The sequence below is a fragment of the Mauremys reevesii genome, linkage group 2 (assembly GCF_016161935.1).
Source record: "Mauremys reevesii isolate NIE-2019 linkage group 2, ASM1616193v1, whole genome shotgun sequence".
In the NCBI taxonomy this organism is placed as follows: Eukaryota; Metazoa; Chordata; order Testudines; family Geoemydidae; genus Mauremys; species Mauremys reevesii.
The window spans coordinates 182,171,913-182,192,022 of record NC_052624.1 but is presented as its reverse complement, the minus strand read 5'-3'; the positions used below and the strand labels follow the sequence as shown (position 1 = coordinate 182,192,022).

Sequence of the window (20,110 nt, the reverse complement as noted above, 5' to 3'; positions counted from 1 at the left end):
CCAGGAATGAACTAAGAAAGTCAATGACTGATTCTGTCTGTTCTCTCTCCATGAGAGGTGGTCTCTTCACCTCACAGCTGAGGTTGCTCTTGAGGCATATAGGAAAAATAACTTTACAGAGGTTGGCTTCTATTTTGTAAAATGAATTCTTTAAACCTGAGTCTGGAGATCTTGCTGTGTTATATTAGTGGGTCATATAGTATAGCTTTCAATCCAGGCATAAGAGGGTTAAAAGAAAAATCATTTGCAGGCAATGTCCTTCATTCCATTATTACAAGCACAAGTATATACCAGAAAATATCTTCTTATGGTTTAAATAATGTCATAAAGACCCTTTCCTCACTTTGAAAATACAGTCGGACTGAACAGGGACAATTCACAGCAGCTGGGTAAGACTACTTTTCCTGCAGGATGCCATCTTGTGCTCCTCAAACTAAGCTTTCATATCATTTTTTAAAAATTTTCTAGCATACATGGTGATGAAGTTAATCCTTGTGATGAGACTATGAGAACTAAGTGTCTCCAGCCAGCCAGAAACAATGGGGCAGATTCTCTCCTGCACCAGAGCTCTGCTTAGGGCAGGGAAGATTGGGGTATAGGGGGGGAGAAGGGACATGAGGGTGCAGGCTATGGTGGAGCTGGGCCTGAGAACAAGGGATCCATAGTTTTGCTTAGGGCTTATAGACTTTAAGACCAGACGGAGCCATCGTGATCATCTAGTCTGACCTGCACATTGCAGGCCACAGAACCTTACCCATCCACTCTTGTGATAGACCCATAACATCTGACTGAGCTACTGAAGTCCTCAAATCATAATTTAAAAAGAGTTCAAGTTACAGAGAATCCACCATTTACTCTAATGTAAACCTGCAAGTGACCCATGCCTCATGATGCAGAAGGTGAAACAATCCCAAGGTCTCTGCCAATCTGACCCAGGGGAAAATTCCTTCCCGACCCCTAATATGGTGGTCAATCAGACCCTGAGCATATTGGTTAAACTCACTAGCCAGACACCTGGGAAAGAATTCTCTATAGTAACTCAGAGCCCTACCCATCTAGTGTGCCCATCACTGGGGATGTTTGCTATTAGTAGTTGCAGATGGGCCAAACTTATCAAGCTCAGTCTTGAAGCCAGTTAGGTTTTTTGCCCCCCCCCCCCCCAGTGGTCCCTTGGAAGGCTGTTGCAGAGCTACACACCTCTGACTGAGAAACCTTTGTCTAATTTCAGTACCAGAGCCTCACGGGGAAGTGTACAGAATGGAGCCATTTGGAGAGATCTACCCATCTTGCCCTCCCAGCTTCTGGCAGTCATAGGTTTAGGATCACCCCGAAGCGTGGGGTTACTCCCTGGCCATCTTGGATTATATCTAATGATAGTCCTGTCCTCCAAGAAAGTATTTAGTTTTTTCTAAACCCAGTTATTGCCATAGGATGTTGTAATTGCCAAAAGTATGAGTGCCATAGGGCAATTTTTAGAGTAGGTTTCACACACTCTGCCTACTATTTTCATTGGGTGACCCCTCGGTTTTGTGTTGTGTAAAAGAGTAAACAAACACTTCTCTATTCACTTGCTCTACACCATTCAAGAATTTATAGACCTCTATCATATTCCCCCTTAATAGTCTCTTTTCTAAACTGAACAGCCCTAATCCTTTTAGTCTCTTCTCGTATGGAAACCAATCCATACACTTGATCGTTGTTGCCGTCCTCTGACCCTGTTCCTGTTACACTATATTCTTGTTGAGATGGGCCTACCAGACTTAGACACAGTATTCAAGGTGTGGGTGCACCATGCCTTTATATAGTGGCATTATTATATTTGTTATTCCTTTCTGAATAGTTTTTAATATGAAGACCTATGATCCTAAAGTTGTCTGTAGAAGTGCAGTACCAAATGAAAATGATGATTAACTTTAAGAAATGTATCTTAACTTTATGTAATAAAATGACTAACAGGCGATATACACCAAAATCACAAGCTCTATAGACACAGACCATCCTGGGCAAGCTGCATGAGTGAGTAATTCTGAGAGCTGGAAAGAGCTGATGAGGTAATTCCTTAAATGTAAAAAAAAAACAAAAAACCACCAACTACAGCTTTAAGCCCTAACCCACACTTTTGTCACAAACTGCAGCTGGAGAGTTTTACTAATAGGAATCTGCAGAACATATGGACTGGAATGTGTCCCAGCATCAAGCACCTCAAATATGTACATTAAATCACTCAGCTTTAATACACTATTTACAGTTTGACTTATGAATGCATCATTGTATTTTACATTTCCAAAGTGAATATGTACAAAAACCCTGGAATCTTTATTGAGGGCAATTGATGCAAACATCAAAGACACCTAGACCAAAGAAAAATCCGTGACCATATTAGCTTGCAGCTCAAACACAAGAAGGATAGCATCTGTAAGTTCCATTTTATATAAAACAGCTTCAGCAAATTCTTTCCCTCTCACCCCCTATTGTATTTCCTGACTGCATCATCATGTAAGGAAGTAAGTATGTGAGCCTTTGAAGCCTTCACCCAAAACAAACAAGAGCCTTTGTAACTCAAAGTCTTCTGCTTTCTGACCACCCACAGAGAATTTAACAGGATATCTTCTTTTAAAGGCCACTGTAGGATGCTACTGGGGAAAATAAAGATGACAAAGCCCAAATGTAACCATTATATAATTTGTCTAGTGAAATATAACATTGTTGTAATCTAAACAGTATGCTAAGATTTTAATTAAGTTTTGAAGGGTCTGGTAATGTTCATTGACTGAACAGGATAAGAACAAGATTTATTGCAGGGCCATGTAGAAGACTCTTTTTCAGAAACAGGCAGAAATTTTGTTAGCGTCACTTTTCAGAACAGCAGCAGGCATTACCCTGTTTTTTGATGCCACTTCCAGAAACAATACTGCCTAAAAAGAGACGGTGACTACTGGCTGATGTAGCAGCTTTCCAGACAGCAACTTCCAGGAATTACATAATCAAAGCAACCCAAACAACATGGTATATATAGGGAGAGAGAGGTTTATGCCCAAGGTATACTAACTGAATGGACTAAGCATTAGGGTGCAAAATACTGAGGCTATGTCTACACTACTGCGGTCAAGCGACCTACGCTACGCAACTCCAGCTATGTGAGTAACGTAGCTGGAGTTGATGTACCTTAGGTCGAGTTACCGTGGGGTCTACACTGCAGGGGGCTGATGGGGGAAAATCTCCCATCAACTTACCTTACCCTTCTCATCGAGGGTAGAGTACAGGGGTCGACTGGAGAGCAATCTACAGTCAGGACCAGCTCTACAGTTTTCGCCGCCCCAAGCAGTGCACTGAATTGCCGCTGCAGACAGCGGGGGCAGTCCCTGTGCCCTTAGGGCAGCAGGTGCGTTTCCACAGCTGTGGCAATTCGGCGGCAGCTTCTATGTTTAGCTGAAGCCGCCGCGGACAGCTAAATATAGAAGCTGCTGCCGAATTGCCGCCACCGCGGAAATGCACGTCCCGCCCTAAGGGAACACGGACTGCCCCCGCCGTCCACGGCGGCAATTCGGCGTGCTGCTTGGGGGCAAAACAGGGACTGCCGCCCCTAGCACCAGCTTGGAATGCTGGTGCCTGGAGCCGGCCCTGTCTGCAGTTGATTTGGAGGGTCTTTACTAGACTCACTAAATCGACTGCCAGTGGATCGATCTCAGAGCTTCCATCCCAGCTGTAGTGTAGACCTGCCCCTCGAATTCCTGGAACCACAGATTCAAATCTTGGCATGATCAATTCAACTGGTCATTCTTGTGAGGCCATGTGTGAAACTTCATCTGTAACAATGTTAGAGATCCCTAAAGTACTTTACTTATCAGGTGTTTGCTTCCTCATCCTTCGCCAAAAATATTCTCCCCTTCAACTATACACAGTTTCAATCCTGGCAGTGACAATATTTCAGTGGTACTATCTAGTTTGCAAAGTACTTTGGGATCCTTCAGGATGAAAGGTCTCAAAGATATAATTTGTTTTGTATTGATAGTTAGAAGGCTGTTTAATTCCATTTTATTGACAAATAAGTATTTTATTATATGCAACTTGAAGCTTGTAAGAAATTCAAAAAAGTTCAGACTTAGTTGCCCCTACTTATAATTTATTATAAGATGTTTTATTGTAATAATTTGAGAGCATTTAAGAGAAAAATTTTAAAAATAAATAAAAATTCAAAGACACACTAACATGATAAAAATGCCATAAACTTTTAGAATGTTTTTAAATACAATTTTTAAGTTAATTTGGCATTCTTGAAAATAAGAATTAGAGTGCTGTTGGCAGAGTAGACATGGTGCTGCTGAGATAATGCTCAGACTAGGGCATAGAATTCCTACAAACTAGAGCCAGGTATAAGTGGAGGTTGTGCACTGACCTGCACTCAAATCCACAATCTTAACTGAACTACCCACCATCTCATAGCTGATGGCACCTTACATAAATAAAGTAAAAGTTGCCAAAAGGTGTCTGGCACTATACATAAAATAAAAATGTCAATAAATAATCATATACAGGGTCAAATGGTCCAACTGTAGCCTGCAATCTGTGACACAAACAAAAATAGGAAGCTAAACCATCGTTGATAAAATGACCCAAACAAGGAGGACTTAAAAGTTTCAAGATAGCAAAAGATGGATGACCTTAGGTGAGGAGCACCATAGCTTCAGGCCTTCTTAGAAGCCTCTCCTCTTCTGACTCTCATCTGGATCCAGATTAAATCTCAGGATAATGAGAAATTCTGCTCATGGGACACATGCAAAAATTCCTTTAAGGCATCCAGGTCCTAGATTATTAAAGGATTTTATATACTACAGGCATATGCTGTGTTTGTCCTCTATGTGTCACAAGAATAGCAGCCCTGTTGAGAAAGGCCACTTGCCAGCACTACATCTTGCAATAAATTCACACACAAATTTAAAAGCAGCAGGTGTCTGTCACTGTGAGGAGCCTGAGCAGATCCATGTCTAGCATCTAGAAGATATAATGGCAGAATGCAGCCAAAAAGGAGGAATTGAACTGTGTGTAAACCCACTTAGCAAGCAAGAACAAAAATATGCTCCAGGACCACTGTTACTCGAGAACAGAAGTGACGAAAAATTGGTTGTTGCACTGTGATTACTGAAATGAAATAGGCTGAATATATAAAATTGCAAATAAGGGGTGTGTACCACAGCATCTCAACTCTAGCAGTCAATACCATCACAATCCACACCTGAAAACCCACTGATGATAGTTAACAGAACATTTGCCTCGAAGGGCTAGCACACAATAGTGGTGTTAACCGGCCTCTAATAAAACATGAGAGACCATGTCCTCGAGGCTCAGTTGAAGCTTTAATATATATTGTCCATGTGAGCAAACCTCTGTAGGGTACATTTAAACCTCTGGCGAAATTCAAGATACACAGTTAAGGATTTTTGCATCCTGAATTAACACTTCACTCAGCAGACAGCTCCACATCAGTTATCCCATAGGAATGAATTAAAAAAAACAAAAAACACACCACACACACACACAGGTTATTCAGAAAATATTTTAAAAATTATAAATATGCAAAATGGCTGCAGGCATGCTAATTATTGCAAACAAATTGTAAGCATAATCACACCTTTACATATTTAAATTTTCATGCATTTTAGCCTCATTTGTGGAAAAGGGAATTAATACATTTTTATAAACACAAAACATTGTTGCATACAACATTTGTTATCATTTGCATTTTTTCCCTCCAGTAACACAATGTGATGTGCATCCACAAAACATCAGGTGAATGCCACCATTTTTCCCTCCCTCTGTTGCTGTTCTTACCACCTTGAGAATAGCTCACACTAAAACCAATGTTAGACACACAATTTCCCACCCTCTGACTCCTTTCCACTCGGAATTATTCCTAAAGGAAATATCTTGAATAAATATATTTTAACCACGAAGGAAAGTGCCAACATTTAAAAAAGAGATATCGATCCTAGAGACAGAGTTTCTCCTTGTTATAACCAGAAACTGATGAAATGCACAGTAGTGGGGAAACTGAAGGCCGAAAAGGTCCATTTTTCACAGCTGAACCTCAGATTTGCTTGCCTGTGCCTAGAAGTTCTAACCTCAGCCCTTCTGCATCTCTCCTCCTCAGTGTGGGCAGCTAAAAGAAAATAGACAGTCTTACCCAATATATATATTCCTTTAAATAAGTCAACGGAATGTTACACCTTATAAAGTCTCATGTTACTGAAAATATTTTATGGTGTTGCTTGAAATTGAATTTTGTTTCTCCTGTTATTGATGCATTCAGTTGCTAGCTCCTGTCTACTCAGGTGGAAAAATTATATTATGCACATCACAAAAGGGGGACAACGACTCCAGTAAGGTTTTGACAACTCAAAGGGATTCCTCTATTTATAAAATGTATATAAATAAAATAAAAATAATTTTCCAATAAACATTTTTCTTTTTGTCAGCACATACATGTAGTCCAGGGGGAAAAAAACAAAAACAAAAACCCACACCAAACCCCCATTTACAAAGCCATTCTGTTAATGGCAGAACACAGTATTTTCTGTTGTACAGAAGATCAGAGAGACTTTCAGGATAAAGCATTTTCTCAACAAAAGGAATTGGTGTAGGCTCAACCTATTGAAAAGAATCACTGACAATCTTAATGTATTCCTTTCAGTGAAACCAGTTCTGTGTGCTCCACAGAAGGCACATCAGCATCTTAAATAAGCACCCAGGTTACATACCCTTCCAGCTGCTTGTAAGCAGATGAGAGTGAAAACACTTAGAACCTGAAGGCTGAAACCAGCTGCTATCCTAGAAAATACCTTTGTTTCATAAAACATCCTTGTAGATCAGAATAAAAATAAGCATCTTCACAATTTGAAAGAGTCTTCATTCTTCTCAGCTAACAGAAGCGAGTTAACCTTTCACACTCGGCAATTTGGGTGATAGTCATGCAATGCTAGATTTCATGATTCTAAAGGAAAGGAAGGAGTGAGAGCAGCAGAATAAGGATAATGAGCTAAAAAAAAACAAAAAAAAAACAGGCTTTAACAAACAGAACTGATAGATAAAGTCTCATTGGGAGAAAAGCCAAGGGGAAAAAGGAGTTCAGGGGAGCTGGCAGTTCTTCAAGGAGACAATATTAAAGGCACAACTGCCAACTATTCTGATTCAAAGGAAAAAGGAAGAATAGTAAGAGGCCAGTATGGCTCCATCAGGAGCTCTTTAATAATGTGAAAATCAGAAGGGAATGCTACAAAAAGTAAAAACATTGTCAAATGGATAAGGAGGAGTACAAAACAGCACATGTATGTAGGGACAAAATCAGAAAGGCGAAGGCACAAAACGAGGTACACCTTGCAAGAGACAAAAGGCAGTAAGATGTTCTTTAAATACACTTACCTTTGTCTTTCTCTTACTCCTAGTGTAGGCCCTCTACTTAGCAAGGAAGGAGAGCTAATAATTGATGACATCAAGAAAGCTGAGGTGCTTAATGCCTGTTTTGCTTATCTACACTAAAAAGTAGAACCAGATACTCAACACAATATTAACAACTGGGGGAAGAAACACTAGGCAAAATAGGGAAAGAACAGGTTAAAGAATATTCAGATAAATTTGAGATATTCGAGTCAGCAGTGCCTGATGAAATTCATCCTAGGGTACTTAAGGAACCAGCCAAAGCAATCTTTGAGCTGTTAGCAATTATCTTTGAGAACTTCTTGAGGACAGGAGAGGTCCCAGAAGACTGGAAAAGGGCAAACATAGTACCTATCTCTAAAAAAGGGAACAAGGAGGACCTGGGGAATTATAGACCAGTCAGCCTAACTTGCATACCTTTGGAAAGATACTGGAGCCATTTATTAAACAATCTGCAAGCATCTGGAAAACAACAGGGTTATAAGGAATAGCCAGCATAGATTTATCAAGAAAAAAAACAACATGCCAAACCAACTTAATTTCCTTCTCTGATAGGATTAGTAATCTAGTGGATAAAAGGGAAGCAGTAGACATGATGTACCTTGGCTTTAGTAAGGCTTCTGATGCAGTTCCATATCACATTTTCATAAGCAAACTAGGGAAATGTGGTCTATATGAACTTACTATTAAGTGGGTGCACAACTGGATGAAAGATCACACTCAAAACATAAGTTACCAATGGTTTGCTGTCAAATTGGGAGGGCATATCTAGTGGGATTGTGCGGGGGTCAGTCCTGAGTCCAATACTATTCAATATTGTCATTAATACTTGGGTAATAGAGTAGAAAGTGTGCTTATGAAGTTTGCAGAGGACACCAAGTTGAGAGGAGGCTCAAGCACTTTGGAGGGCAGGACTAAAATTCAAAATGATCTTGATGAATTTGAGGCTTGGTCTGAAGTCAACAAGATGAAATTCAGTGAAGACAAGTGCAAAGTACTTCACTTAGGAAAGAAAAATAAAATGCACAACTACAAAGTGGGGAATAACTGTCTAGGTGATAGTACTGCTGAAAAGGATCTGGGAGTTATATCCCATTTGTGGTGCCCTCTGAGTGGTCAATGTGCTGCAACTGCAAAAAAGGCTAATAAGATTCTGGGGTGTATTAGTAGGAATGTTGTATGTAAGACATGGGAGGTAATGGTCCTGCTTTGTTCAGCACTGGGGAGACTCAAGCTGGAGAACGGTGTCCAATTGTGGGCACCACACTTTAAGAAAGACGTGGACAAATTGGAAAGAGTCTGAGGAGAGCAACAAAAATGATAAAAGGTTTTAGAAAACTGGGCATGTTTAGTCTAGAGAAAAGAAGACTGATAGGGAAACCTGATAGTCTTCCAATATGTGAAAGGCTGTTAGAAAGAGGCTGATGATCAATTGATTCTCCATGTCCACTTCTTTTAATGCAATTTATTGGCTGGAAACAAGAATGATGGCCACCACTATGTGGCCAGCCAACTCACCACAGACCACAAGTGATCCATGGATCACAGTTTGGGAATGTCTGATCCAGATCATTAGACATAGCTGCTCATAACTCTCAGTTACAAATACCATTTAATGATGCTGTGCAGCATTAAGTAAAAATATCCTTTCTAATTAAAGCTACATTTGTGCTTGAGTTAAACACTGGCATTTAATAAATCTTGCATGAGATGATCCTAAAGAAAAAACACACACTAAATATTTATTTTAATTTAAATGCTGTGTGACTCAAATGTTGGTAGCTCTAAGTCTCTCTAGTTATTATTCCAATCTCACAGATGGGTCAGGGTTCAGTGATCTTCTCCTTTCTCTCAGACTAAATTGCATAAAAATGCAATGAGTTTAGCAGACTGATTCTGCTACAGAGCCAGATCATAACTGGGGATGCAGCCAGCCTCCTCTTTTTCCTCCCACATTTAGTCACTTGGTCCATGAGAACAGTGTGGGCTTGCCTGACTTTACACTATCCCACTCCCAAGTCACTATGAAATCATTGTTGAAGAGATGCTTAGCATCGCAGGCATCTCAGCAGGAAAGGGCCTTTTTTTCCTAAAGTGGGCACCCCGCCCTCTCTTTCCTCTTAACAGCAGAGTTATATGTTGTAAAGTATGTAGCCATTCAGATTAATAATGAGAAGAGAGCACTGATCCCCCTGGACTTGGTCCATTTTAAAACTATGAGAACTTGGATTTCTTTCAGTTACTGAAAAAAATGAAATGTGAGGAGGGAAGGGGAAGTTCACATACACATCTCTTGGGAAAGAGAAAACTATGGAGACATTTATTATGCATATTTGAACCAAATTTTCAAAATGCCTTCAAGCTACCCAGATTCGTGCATCCAAATTTGTACCCCCAAGTTATTGCTCCTACAGATATTTGAATGCTTAATTTTGGGCACTTGTGACTACACAATTTGCATCTACAAATCCACATTCTCGGCAAGCAAAGACTACTCACACAAGAACATGAAGCAAATTTGAGCACATAAGAATAGATACTGCTTTTGAAAAATTTGGCCTTATAGGTATAATTTTCCCCAGTATATGATTTTATGATTAGCAACCTACTGTGGGAGACGAAGAGCTGAATTCTTTGTCAGACATATGCCTGATTTCCACTGGTTTCAGTGGGCAGAGCTTAGCCATAAAAATATACAGAAAAATAAAGACATCAATTACTCATCAGAAAAAGCTAATGTTTGGGAAAAAACACTATTGATAGAAGTTAGTAAATTGCGATCTGCTCAAACAAAAAGATGGGCCTACAGGGAAGATATACACAAAATGCAGTGATAGTGGAGCAAATCCTTCTTTTCTCACCTTCCACACCAACTTCAAGTAATCAGGCAGATTGAGGACAGAATAATCTTTCCCCTCCTTCACTTTTCACCTCCACTCCTCCCCACACTTAGGACTGCAGAAAGGGAATGGAGCTGCTCCATAGCCACAAAAAGCAGTATAGAATGAATCCTCAGCCCTTGTTTTCCCGCATGCTAGGGAAGGCAGGGGGTGGAGGGGGCGGGGAAGCCATGGGGAAATGACCAGGGGATTCTGATTTCTGATCCACCTGTCCCCTCCACTGAGCTGGAGGAAAAATGTGTCCATAAATGCAAATCCTAACCTTATTCTTCTCGAAATGCTATAAAACAATAGAAACAAAAAATGTGCTAGCAGTCTCTTTTGGCCTATTGTTTCTTTTACTGATCTAGTGAAATTTCATTATTACTGCAATATCTGAAGGTATTACTCAGTACTTCACTTCTTCTATTGTTGTGCGCACCACAAACAAAAATGATGGTTTTGATTTGTTTGTTTAAATAAAAGCAAGTTCTAGTTTGGTAGCATATTCATTTCATTCCCCCCCCCCACCACCACCACCCTTAAGAAAATCCAGTTTTTCCCGTACATTCTTTTATTAAGTACGTCAATTCAGTTTTTGGTGGGAAGAAATGGTTGCTTAGTCATGTTCGTCTATTGATTCTGAAACAAAGCACAGGGCTGGCCTTACCATGAGGCGAACTGAGACGGCCGCCTAAGTGCCAGACTGTGGGAGGGGAGCCACTAGGACCAAGAGTGTAGAAAACTGTGTCTGCTGCTGGTGCACATGTATTCTCTCTGCTCTAGCTGCACAGAGATGGAGGAGTGCTGTGCTGGAGGAAGGAGGGCACAAGAGACATAACAGGCAGACAGGAGAAAAGGTGAGAGGGAATAACAGAAAGCAGCAGGAACTGCTGCGGGGTAGAGGAGGAACCTCTCTAGCACCCCCAGGAGCCTAGACTGATTAACAACAGCTTCTCAGGGAACTTCCTGTTTCCTGCTGCTTCCCTGAACCCACTTGAGGAGAACAGGCAGTCAACTGAAGTAGTAAAAGCGAGTTAGGCCCTTAAGACGCTAATATCTTCTCTTAGCCCTGGTCTACACACAGCCCCTGGTTCGAACTAGGGTACGCGAATTCAGCTACGTGAATAACGTAGCTGAATTTGAACTACCCTAGTTCGAATGACTTACCGTCCAGACGCCGCGGAAGCGAACTCCGCGGCTCCAAGGTCGACTCCGGCAACTCCTCCTGCCGCGGTGGAGTACCGGAGTTCGAACTATCGCTTCCGGAGTTCGAACTGTCGCGTCTAGATCAGACGCGATAGTTCGAACTCCGGAAGCAATAGTTCGAACTCCGAGAAGTCGAACTCGCCGCGTCGACCCGGCGGGTAAGTATAGACGTGGCCTTACTCAGGCCCTGCTACCAGCCTGCTTTTTTGTCCCCTTCAACTGAGTGTTGAGAGCCACTATAGCTGGCACAGAACAGCAGTCATGAGTGAAAGAAGAAAACGCCCCTCTGGGGCAGCATTCAGAAAAAGAAAGAATGCAAAGGAAGCTCTTCTATCTAAGCAGGAAGGAGTTCTCCTGAGATATATAAACACAAATGTTCATGGTGAGCCTTCTGGCCCCAGTGAGGATGTGAGTGGTGAGGAGATGCCTGATCTTCCAGTTAGTCAGAGTGCAGGTGACCTGGCAGCTACTACAGCATCCATATCTCCATCTCAAATGGATGTAACCATGCACATTCCTGAGGAAAAGTGTAGATCAGAGAAGAGTGTGGTGGAGGCACGAGAAACAGCTGCTGCTGAGTTTAGTTCCTTAAGTCTAGATGACCCAGGACTGTGGACCCACTTGAGCAGTAGCCTGAGGGACTTCCTTGAACTGCATGGACCACAGCAAGTGAAAAACTTCATGTTCCCCAAAGACAATGAAAATAGAAGTTTCCATCCAACACATTACTGGCGTGAAATCCCCAATGGTGACAAAGTGGAGAGGCCATAGCTTATGTACTCAAAAACCCAGAAAGCCGCATACTGTTTTTGTTGCAAACTCTTCCAGTCTAATCTTCCAGCCACATTGGTTTCTACAGGAACAAAGGCCTGGAAAAATCTGCTAGAAATCTGACATGCCATGAGAAGGCAGCAAATCACCAGAGAACATTCCATAGGTGGAAAGAGCTTGAGATGAGACTAAGGTTAAAGGCCACCAGAGATGATCAGCATCACGAGAAGATTGCATCAGAGTCTCTTTACTGGCAAAATGTTCTGAAAAGGCTCATTGGCATTGTGAGAATGCTTGCTACCCAAAACCTAGCACTGTGTGGCACTTCAGATCAGCTGTACGTGCCAAACAACTGAAACTTCCTTAAAATTGGGGAGCTGATGGCGGAGTCACCACTCAAGAAATGTACACACACTACCTTGGAAAAACCAATACAAAATGAGATCATACAGTTACTAGCAAGAAAAGTCAAGCAGAAGATTGTGGCAGAACTGAAGTCAGCAAGATATTACTCCGTTATTCTGGACTGCACACCTGACATCAGCCATATGGAACAAATGACTGTAATGGTACGTTTTGTAACAGAAACTATTGAAAATGTCTCTGCAATGGTGACTGTTCAAGTATTTTCTAGAATTTATTGACATTGATGATATTACAGGAGCTGGTATGACAAATGTGCTTCTTAAAAACCTAGAAGATATGGGAATTGCAATAGCTGATATGAGAGGTCAGGGCTACGATAATGGTGCAAACATCAGAGGAAAGAAGAGGAGTGCAGACATGGATCCAAGAGTTAAACCCTCGAGCTTTTTTTGTCCTATGCAGTTCTCATTCATTGAACTTGGTGGTCAGTGATGCAGCATCACTTTGCACTTTTTTTGTCCTATGCAGCAATTTTTAAAATGTAATTCAAAGCATCTATGTATTCTTCTCTGCATCAACTCATTGATGGCAAATTTTGAAGCAACATCTGGGAACATCCTCTCTGACATTGAAACCACTGAGTGCCACATGACGGGAAAGTCAAGTGGAGGTGATAAAGCCTATCAAACACCAAATTGGGAAGATGGATGATTCCACAGTTGCCATTATGGAGGATAATGCTATGACAGGAACTGTTCGTAGGAAGATAGTGCCAGAAGGAAATGGAATCACCAGAAACATACATAACTTCACATTTCTGTGTGGCTTAGTGTTGTGGCATGACACTCTGTTTGAAATAAATGTTGTAAGCAAGAGACTCCAAGGTGTTGACTTTGATATATCTGGAGCAATGGAACAACTGGACAAAGCAAAGTCATACCTACAGTCTTACCGGTCAGATGAGGAATTTCAAAACGTTCTGAAGAGTGCACAGAAGTTGACAGAGAAACTTCACACTGAAGCTATTTTCCCACCCATTCAAGAATACCAGAGTCACCGAAGAAGAGGACATTGTGATTACGAGGCACGGGATAATCCCATAAGAGACCCCAAAAAACAATTCAAAATTGAATTCTTTAACCAGGTGCTAGATTGTGCAATACAGTCAGTTGAAGAACATTTCATTCAGCTCAAGGAACACAGCAGTATATCTGGGATGTTGTACAATATTCCAAAACTCCTCACTATACCTGAGGAAAACCTACACCAGCAATGTAGGGCACTAGAGACAGTGTTGACACATGATGACATGCATGATCTTGATGCGAGTGATTTAGGTGATGAACTGAAAGCCCTTTCAAGATACATTTCAACAGAATCAACTCCAAAGGCTGTTCTAGAATATATGTGCACAAATAAGATGACCATCCTCTTTCCAAATGCCTCTGTTGCTCTGCGCATACTTTTAACACTTCCTGTAACAGTTGCCAGTGGAGAACGCAGTTTCTCCAAGCTGAAGTTAACACATCTATGCTCCACAATGACACAGGAGAGGCTGGTCAGCCTTGCAACCATCTCAACAGAGCATGAGCTGGCCCAGACTGTGGACCGTCAGCAGGAAGCAGTTCAAATCTTTGCAACCAAGAAGGCCACAGAAAGAACCACTTTGATTATTCAAACAGATAAAAATGCCAGTGTTCACTATGCAGACAAGAAAAGTTAACTTTCAAACGCCTGAACAGCAAATGTAAGTGTTACTTAACATTTTTGAACAAGGCATTTTAAGTTGTTAGTTCTCCTTTATTGGGGTAGGTAGCACAGCAGTACCATGAGGGTAGAACTGGAAGACGACAGAATTGAGACCTTTCAAAGTTTTGGCCCAAGCAAGCGGGCATGGGGGTGTCACTTGAGCTCCCCGCCTCAGGTGCCAAAATGTTGTGGGCCGTCCTGACTGAAGATAACAGAACAGTGATTTGCCTACTTCATGCTTTAAAAAAGGTTTAGTCTCGTGATGTAGGAATGAAATGGGAGATTTGAGTAATTTTAATTGCCCAATATTCTGTTCAACTGGCATACAAGTCTGAAAGTTTAGGAAGAACATCAAACCACTCATCTAATCTTTATTCAAGGCAACCTGATGCAGATAGTGTGACAAAAGTCTGAACTCTAACTGGTGGGAGTTAGTATAAGATACCCCAGTTTTGGAAGGGATAACAACTTGCCTCTATCAGAGAACAAATACATGTAGGTGTCCTTATTTGATCAAGTATCAGAGGGGTAGCTGTGTCAGTCTGGATCTGTAAAAGCAGCAAAGAGTCCTGTGGCACCTTATAGACTAACAGACGTATTAGAGCATGAGCTTTCGTGGGTGAATACCCACTTCGTCACTCTTTGCTGCTTATTTGATCAGTTTGACAGGCCCTCAAATAAAAGGACAAGTTTGCCCATCATTAATGCAGAGCTACTTGAAACATTTCTAATATAGATCTGTCTCAATCAGGCCCACCCAACAGATATGTAATACCCTGGCTCAAAGTGTAAATAATACAAGACTGTTGCAATTTCCTGTCTCATCTGTCTGGTTAATGGATTTTTTTGTAATGCTTTAAATTAACAATATACAAAAGTGGGATTAATTAGGGTCTAACATTGCTGTGGGTTAGTGGGTTATACAGTCCTGCAAAGTATACTGCCTTTTAGGGATTCCATTTGGGATCTGAAATTTTCTAAAATACTACACTATTCGATAATCAGTTAATCAAAGCCATTTGAGAATATTCATTTACACTGCTATATTACTTCAATGTACAAAAATGTGCCTCCTGTGGCCTTAAGGCTCATACATAAAAATTACTACAAAAAACAAACATATCTATACATCAGTTGAATCAATGTAACTAACATTCCCACCCCTCAAAGCTCCCTGCACAAGAAATGGGCTTTGCAACATGCAATGGAAGTCAACTATTTTAGGCTGTCTCCAACAGAAGAGAAAGAATTCCAGAGTAGGAGTTTCTGCGCGGAGAACATTCTTTTCCCCTCCATGTCCCAAATGAGTGGCTAGATACAAAAAAAAAGTAGTCTGAGGTACACAGAACCCAAGTTTCTAATGACTTCTACAGATTTTAAAAATATCTTCAATTGCACCCCAGGGGAAAAAAGAAAAAAAAAACCCACAGGAGTCTGGGAAGAAAAACTGTAATATATTCCATCTATGAAACACCTGTAAGTAGACAGAAAATTCTTCACTAGCTGAAGTTTGAAGGTTGAAGGATCTTGACAGGTAGCCCCAGTGCACTGAAATACAAAGGAAAAAAGCATATAAGCAAAAAGGTTGCAACCTCCTTGCCACACAGTGTTTGGGGGAAAAAACAAAACAAAAAAGCACTCTCAGCCACCAGATTATCAAGATGTGGCAAAGGAACTACTAGGACTCCTCGATTGCAAATTTCAATAGGCATTGAAGAAGAAATAGGCATTCCCTCCTGGTCAGTGACAGCTATCAGACACCACAGCCATCTCCTTGGGTTATTCCCCATCAGACAACCAGTATCACCTTTGGTCTGATCCAAAAACAGATTCAGCCAGCTGACTCTAATCCAACCCCAGTCTCATCCAGGCAGCAGGAAAGTTGAACAGCTGCATCACCAACATAGTTATGTTGAGGCAATTTAAGATGCAGTGCTAGTACCCCTGGCAGTTTCACATACACATTGACTGATACTGCTTGTCTACTGAACACCACTTGGAAGTTAAAAAGTGTAGGTTTTGATCAATAAAGTTCTACATGACTTGGGACCTTGTTCTCTAGGAGACCACCGCTTATCATCATTACTCCTGAGGAAGCTCTGCACCACTACACAATGCAGAATTTGTGCAGAAATTAATGTTGTGTGCGCAGAATTTCCTTCTCTCCCCTCAAAAAAGGGCTGCAGAGCTGCTGGCTACCACTATGGGCCGTTGGACCCAGCAGAGTCCATCTCCCAAATAGAAGACACTGCAGGGAGCAAGGGTAGGGAGCTAAAAAGTTCCTGGCAGCAGCAGTTCTCAGCATGCCCTGAAGGAAAGAAGTGGCATTCAAGAAACTCTATCCAAGCCCAGGACCCAGCATCAGGCTGTTTCTCCCTCTGGATCCCTGGGCTCTGGGGAAGAAGAGGGTCAGAGAACTGGAAATGGGTTGTCATAGGGATTTCTTTAACTCTCTACTCCTGAGGGAATTTTTTGTGTGTCTGTATTTTTACAGACCTACTTGCTGACCGGTATTTTGAAATACATTACTAAAATAATTGAAACTGGCATGACTATATATAGTGTTATTTTGACAAATAAAATATGAAGATTTTAAAATATTGTGTGCAGAATTCCCCCTGGAATACCCCATGTTATATCGCCAGTGTCACAATTAGCAGAAGTGATCGAGCTGGAACAGCCTCAGAGTAGATGGCTGATGTGTGGAAGAGGTGTTGGTAGAGCCTTTACCATATGAGGGGCATTTGATTCTGAAGCTGTTTTCCTGCCTCAGTCCATTAGAGCCTGGATGTGTTAATCTTCAAAGCACATCTTGTCTTATCTTTATTCCCAGGTTTTTTATTGGAGTTCTGATTGAAAGATAATGGGATTATATTTATTATTATTTTCTTGTGCAATTGTTATTTGGAAATTCTGGATGCACAATTTGTCTGTGTTCAATGGCAGCTTGGAATTATTCTTAGTTTTGTTTACTGTATTGCACAGCATCTAGAATGAGTGATAGGTACTTTATGGATCCAAAAAACAAATGAAATTAAAATACATTAAAATGGGCAGGCAGGATGGCAAGATAGAGCCCTACAATACTGCACACAAAAGACCTTTTAAGTTAGTTCTCCCCTCAGGATCAAACATAATATCAGCCTTTCTGCTATGGTCAACACTTGATTGTTGGCCAGTGCTAGAAGCAATTACTCACCTAACAAGGGGCCGACTTTCCCATGCCCCAGCGAGTGCTCAACTCCTGGCCTTGCCCCACTCTACTCCTTCCCCCAAGTCCCCACCCTGCCTCTTCCTACCCCCATCCCCTCCCCTGACTGCACTCTTGCTCCTCCCCCCAAAGCCTCCTGCACACATGATACAGCTGATCGTGGCAAGCAGGAAGCAATGAGGAAGGGGAGGCTAATAGGGGGCTGCCCCGTAGGTGCTCTATCTCCAGAGCACCCATGGAGTTGACGCCTATGCTTGCACAGCCTCCACCATACCCAGGCCTAAAATCAGATTGAGAGGGGTTAAAGAAATCTGGGGACTCCAGATTTGTGTGTTGAAAATACTGAAGTAGGACTAAAACAAAACAGATGGCAGTACACTGCCAGATCCAAGTAATTCTAACCTATTGCAACAATTTAAAAAAAGAATATTTGCTGACTCTATAGCAGTTCTCAGCCCCTAAATGTCAAGAGCACAGCAATCTCAAGGAAAGAGACAAATACATTTAGTGGCCACAGACTTTCCATAAATCCCATGGATTTGGGAGCTTACTACTTGTCCTCTCCAAGCAGCAAAGTGAAATTTACTAAAAATCTTAATCCCTGGAGTGCTGAGACAGCACTTCAGAGCTCCAAATTTTCATGTATTTCACTTGACTGCCAGCACACTGAACTCAGCAGAGAGGCACAGCAGGGGAGGGCAACACAAGAGCAAAGCGTGGGGGAGGGGTAATGACTGCATAAGGGCTGCAGTGAAGGTGAATGTAGAAAGACAAGACAGATTAGTAGCAGAGGGGAGAAAGAAATAGTGTGGGAGGTAAGTAGAAAAAAAATAAGGATACTCCTAAAGGGAATTCTATGTCAAAAAAATTAAAAATTCTGCACCAAAACATTAAAATTCCACGCACTATATAAGATCTGCAACTTTCTGCAAATGTTATTTGTCAAATAAATGTGGAGGCTCCAGCATGGCATTGGGGAGCACAGGCCACTGGTTGCACAGAGGTAGGAGATCACTGTGCAGCGCCCCCTCTTCCCCCCCGGGACATGGACCCAGCGGAAAGGTTGCCCCCAACCCTGACACAGTGCAAGGACCAGGCCTGCCCCAGAAACACCCCAGAGCCCTGCCTCTCTGTGCCAGGTGCACCAGGTGTGGGCAGGCAGGCTCAGCAAGGCAGGACCCAAGTGTGGAGGAACTTATTGTGGGTTGAGAGGGTTCTGTGTGGGGCAATCTGGGTGTGCGAGGGGCGAGATCTTGATGCAGAGGCTTGTTGGGGGGTTCTAGGTACAACGGTAATAGGACTCTGCAGGGAGGTCCTTGTGAAGGTGGTTGGGGCTTAGCAAGGCAGGTCTGGATGTGGGGTGCAGATGCTGGGGGAGTCAGGCTCAGTGGGGTGGGGATCCAGGTGCAGCTGTTTGGGGCTCAGTAGGCTGGGGATCTTGGTTCAGGTGGCTTGTCGGGGTGGTCCAGGTGCAGGGGGAGTGGGGCTCAGTGAGAGAATTGAGTATGAGGGGGTCTGGAAGCATGGGAGTTGGGTGAATGGGGGGGAGCAGCTCCCTGTACAGTAATCCCTTCCCCTGTGGCTGAGGACAAAAGGGTGCAGGAAACACAGGGATGAGGGAAGTTTGCAGAGCTTCCTACAGCCGGGGAGAAATCTGGAGGTGGGTCTGACCTGGCCCTGGATGCTATGCAGGGGAAGAGGAAGTCCTGTCCTTCCCAGCCTAGCTGGGAGTAGCAGCTGAGCCTGATGCAGCCACCAGCTGGGTCTTCCCAAAATCCCATCCTCTACCTCACAGTGATTTACCTCTCTGCCTGCTGTCTTGAGCACCAGAAACATACTGCTGGGTAGGGTCACATGACCGCTTGTGGCTTCCATTTGCTTCCCCATCAGAAAGCCATTTTTCTGCAGGGAAGCAAAGAAATCTGCTGGGAATATGAATGCTGCACATGAGCAGTGGTGCAGAATTTCCCCAGGAGTAATAAGAATCAAGTTAGAGCATCTGCTCACTTACCTGGGAATCCAGCAGATTCTTGCTTCTCCCTCTCCCCCCACCCACTCCGCTTTCAGCTCATTGCTTTTTCTGGGTTCCTATTTTTAATCATCTCCCTCTTCTTTGCTCTCTCCCTGTATTTATTTACTTAGGATGGTGATAACGAGAGCCCTTAAACACTCAGAGGGTTCCAAGTGAACATTTTATTTAGTTTTAAATCACTTGGGTTCACAGCCCTTCCCCTTGTGTTTTGGTTCATTTTTTCAAAGAACGCCAAAGGAAAAAAAGCAAAGCAAACACACAAATCAGTCCTTTAACAGGGCTTCAGCAAAGTTATACATCAACTATGGGCCATACAAAAAGTTCCCAAAACTTTTACTGAACATTTTGAGTAACTCGGATTGAATACGAAAATTATAATGGAACCTGAAACTAGATGAATGTTGACTACCTTTTTTGTACTGTTGGGACATTTTGCACATTAATACTGATTGGCTTCTCTCT

At 42.2% G+C, this 20,110-nt stretch overlaps 3 long non-coding RNA genes across 8 annotated transcripts in view; 1 reads left to right on the top strand and 2 right to left on the bottom strand.

The window, feature by feature from the left end:
* Window positions 1-20,110, bottom strand: part of LOC120398758 — a 347,241-nt gene that overhangs the window by 232,370 nt on the left and 94,761 nt on the right. The gene's annotated exons all lie outside the window — the stretch shown is intronic.
* LOC120398760 overlaps window positions 1-20,110 on the top strand; it is a 101,289-nt gene that overhangs the window by 7,063 nt on the left and 74,116 nt on the right. The gene's annotated exons all lie outside the window — the stretch shown is intronic.
* Window positions 5,541-20,110, bottom strand: part of LOC120398759 — a 30,176-nt gene continuing 15,606 nt past the window's right edge. The window contains exons 2-3 of the long non-coding RNA XR_005594687.1: window positions 15,880-15,953; window positions 5,541-6,157 (exon numbers count right to left, since the gene is read on the bottom strand). This is a non-coding gene — a long non-coding RNA (uncharacterized LOC120398759). The remainder of the gene's footprint in view (window positions 6,158-15,879; window positions 15,954-20,110) is intronic.